Source organism: Prosopis cineraria, unplaced genomic scaffold (assembly GCF_029017545.1).
Source record: "Prosopis cineraria cultivar Desert tree isolate PC_DT_omini unplaced genomic scaffold, ASM2901754v1 PC248, whole genome shotgun sequence".
Taxonomy (NCBI): Eukaryota; Viridiplantae; Streptophyta; class Magnoliopsida; order Fabales; family Fabaceae; genus Prosopis; species Prosopis cineraria.
Genome location: NW_026555575.1, coordinates 54,746 through 59,233, shown reverse-complemented (window position 1 = coordinate 59,233; position 4,488 = coordinate 54,746). Strand labels below are relative to the sequence as shown.

The following is a 4,488-nucleotide window of genomic DNA, read 5'->3' as shown; positions in this document are numbered from 1 at the left end:
TTACCTGTATGGTATGTGCTTATGAGTCTGGAGATCATTTACTTCTTTCCAAGTCCATAATCAATGATGTAAACCTGCCATGATAAACATATTATCAAAATAATTACAACGAAACTAAATTTCCTGCATTCACCCAATATTTTCTTATCAGAATCTCCTGATCATGTTTTGACTCCTTTAATTGACAAAAGAATGGAATTCTTTTTCTTTCTAAGATTGAGGAGAAGAAAGCAAGGCCGTGGAGAGCAATGGAGAGCAAGAAATCCTTTAGTTAAATTATCCACAACAAACAATTAAATCTAGCAGAAGCAACACAAAAGTTAATGTTATCCCGATCAGCATACATATCTGATAGAGTAATTCCCCTGTCGAATTTTTTTTTTTTTAAATCCACATTGAGGCTGAAAAGGCAACTCTCAGCATGGGTTACTGATGTTTGATAACTCCTTTACCTGGTTAGCTTTGCGCCCTAGACCCATAAAAAATTTGTCAGGCTTTATGTCACGATGAAGAACTCCTCTTGAATGCATATATTCAAACCTGTTCAATCTGAAAATAATAATAAACAATATGAATACTTAGTCAATCTGTCTATGGACACTTTACTTAAAATGGTTTCCAAGTAGACTTACTAATTGATCAGCAAGCATCAAACACTGTCTTTAAGCTGAACTTCCGGTTGCAATAGTTGAACAGATCTTCTAAGCTTGGCCCAAGAAGGTCCAATAACCATAACATTGTAGTCTCCTCAACTCCAAAACCACTTGAGGTGAGGAATCCCCGCTTTATTGAAGAAAAGCCAGATCCAATTACTTAAGAGCAATATTGTTTCTTTTCTTATATTTTTTTTGCAACTTTTTTTGTTTTTTTGTTTTGTAGGCATGACTTAGAGAAGAATAATGGTTCTGTCATAATGAAGTATAATTCTAGACCAATGGGCCATATGTATAACTATACTCCTGAATCCAACATACAAAGGAACGAATTATATATTTCATTTGTATATTCAAAAATTGTCAAAAGAGACTTTCATATTAGTAAACACTTAAAGAATCTTGGACACAAAAAAGCTAAAAAAGGTAAAGTCACCACAGACTTACTTCCTCCTTGAAGAAGCATATATAATTTTGATTCATATTGCAGCTGTGGATGCCTGCTCTTCACAGGTTCCTGAATTTTTTTTTTTTTTTTGGAGAAGGGGGAGGGAGCAAAAGAAATTGGTTAAAAATTAGCACAGAATGTCATGCGCATATTGGAATCACTAATCACTAACTGGTATACAAATGTCTCTAGAAATAAACAAAGGCAAGATATTATAAAACCCCCCCCCGGCCCAAAAAAAAAAAAAGGATATAACAAAGCTAACCACATTGAAACAAAAAGAACTAAAAAGAAAAGGCAGCATTTCACACAATTCTCGAATCCTTAAAGAGAGCATTCATTTCTTCTAAACTTTAGCTACTGTTACAAAGTTGACATTGAGAGGAGGATGGATGTTGTTCCTTTGGTGTTTGCTTAGTCAACAAATTATTCCTCACATCAGGTTTGCTTATGATTATTGGAACTCCCATAGCAACTATATAAAAAAAAAAAAAAAATTCAATGCATGTCACATCCAAAGTGCCAATGTCTGTTGCATAGAAAGATAGAGCATCCCTTTATCCAAAGCAGGCATTATTAAGTAACGACATTTAATATTGAGATTGTAGATGAAGTAAAAAGAAAAGTGAAGTGATTTGTTCATGCTAACCTCTAAGCAATCATTTGACATAGCAAAACCGTCCACAATAGATTCCATTTTTAAACCGTTTTAACCCTACCGAACACACAGAATGGGGGTTATCAAGAAAAGATAACATACCAGCTTAACAGCCACCTCCTCTCCAGTTTGAACGTTAAACCTAACATGAGAAATAAGAGAAGGATTAGCGGGTGTTATAGAAACATAACATCGCAAGAGATGCTGTCAGTGAAAAAGTACTCGCATTTACCTAAATAAAGCTCTCCAAAAAGACCCACTCCCACTTTTCTTCCCAGTTTGAACTTGCCAGCAATCACATGATCCATTATGAACAAAAGACCTTCAGTACGCCGCCAAGCACCAACTGTAATAAGTTGTTCTACTCAGATGTTCCCCCGGTTTTTATCTAGAGTTCAAAAATGGCATAAAGACCAAAAACACCCGTGTTCTTCCGCCGACTCACCAGTTAAAAGGGCCCGACAAATCAAATGATTCGCTTTCTTCAATAATCAACCCGATTCTAATAAAACTTCCCAATACGGTGATCCAATTGATCGTAAAATTGCGTATGACGTAAATCCAGATCGGAAAACCAAGAAAACAATGCGAACAATATTAGCATCCCCAGGAATGAAGACGAAAGTCTTTATTCAGAAGGCCAAACCAAATTCTCCAGTGACATCCATTTACCCAACTAAACCGAATCAATTGCCGATAGAAGCCCTAATTTCCAGAAAACAGGAACGAGTTGACCAGATAAAATATGACGCGAACATTACCAGGAACAATTGAAAGAAACTTTTACAACATAAAATAAAAATAGTAACAACGAGGAGATCCAGGAGCATGCGCTGGATGGGACGAGGCATGAAGAAGAAACAAGAGTAGTTCCGCAAAACAAAAAGCTGGATGATGGACGGCGGAAACTGATGTAAATGAGAGAGAAAGATGACAATGGAAAAAACTGTACGACGTGAAATCTATATAGTAATCGCTATTTCATTCTTTCCTTGCCCGAAAAAATAATAAAATTCCCGTTCTTTCGTAAACATAACAAAATTCTTTTTTTTTTTTAGCTCCGTTCTCTGCGCCGATATAATTAACAGCTTTAAATTACCCTTAAATAAAAAAAACTTACAGATTTTTGTTTTCCCTTAAACTGAAGACTGGCGATGAGTTAGTTAGCATTTAGCACTTGAGCCTCCTGGGTGCTGCCCACGATGCGATGTGCTGCGAAGGACTCTCTTTAATCTTTACTCTTTTCTTTTATTCTCTTTTGCTTTTCTTTCTTCTTCTTTTCTTTTTCCCCTCCCCTCCCCTCTCTTGCTTTTTCCTTACTTTGTTCAAGTCAATCTGTTTGTTCTGGTATTTTGTTTTCCCTTCTTGTCATCTGCTTCTTTGTATTTTATACGTGATCAAGACGTGCTCGATTCATGCTTCTGTTCTCTTCGATACCTGGTCGTCTTATCGATGCGATCTCGGATTTATGTATTGTTTAACATATGAGGATTTGACACAATATTTTTTTGGGGAAAAAAAATCTACTGTATGATATTGCTGACCGATATTAGAGTAAAATATTATCAATCTTGTTCCATCCACTGGCTTTTTTTCCCCACTACATTCTTCATCCCTTCATCTTCACTGCAGATGTATGTACCTCGCCTTTGTGGTGAAAGTCCAGATTTGATGTCTATGAAAATACTCTTAGAATGTTAAAAAAAAAAAAAAACAGTCAAATTATAACCATTCACGTTTTAGTACAAGAAGTAGATTTGAATTTTTTTAAGGTAGATGATAGATCCCTCCCATTTAAATTGTTATATATATATATATATATATAAGGGTTAAATTATTTTAAGGCAATCAAATTTGTTCTTCCATAGAAAAAAATTTGAATCCCAACCACTGTTACTCATGTGAACTTGAGTTGATTCCATTCACTGTACATCTCACTCTTCACACCCATATGTGGCCATAACATTCAACATGATTTTCTCTCCATGAAATTTGATACCCGTACATTCGTTATGTTTACTGGTATCAATCAAATACATTCATAAACAAAATGGTCCCGTGAGCTGCTTAACACAATGATATTCTAATATGAACCTCACGTGATAATATATTCTAATATGTAATTTGAAGCGTCTTCTTTTATATTTAGTAGGAATGACTGAAAGAGGTGATTATCTTAATAGTCGATCAAGTTATATAATTACAATCATAATCATAACTATTATGAAAAAGTGAAATGCGAGAGACCCAGACCAAAAAATCGTAGAGGGTGGTGGGGTGGTAGCAGAGTAGAAACGCAATCAATTAATATAATTATAAATATTGAATTCACTCAAATATGTCCCCACAAATCATTCATTACTAGCGCACCTCAAGTTATGAGGAGAACATAATAATGAAGGATATGATGAAAATAGACCCCTATATTTGAACTAATCAAATAAAATTGGACCTAAATTTTAGGAATCTCCAATGTCATCTTTTTTATTTATTCATCATTATAGTTTGTGTGATTTCAAAGTATAAAGACTGATCAGTAATACTATAAGGAGAATCAATTAATTTTTCCTTTCATATATTCTTTTCGCAAGCCCAGAAAAAAAAAAGTGCACTACTTGTCATTACAGCATTACAAGATGCAGTTGTAATTATCTAGTCATATATCAAGATGATCGATAATATAACAGAATACTTGTAGTATATTACACGTAATTAATTCATACATACAA

At 34.5% G+C, this 4,488-nt stretch overlaps 1 pseudogene; it reads right to left on the bottom strand.

Annotated features, from left to right (window-relative positions):
- Nucleotides 1–2,067, bottom strand: LOC129296056 (casein kinase 1-like; annotated as a pseudogene).
- Nucleotides 2,068–4,488: the final 2,421 nt, after the last annotated feature.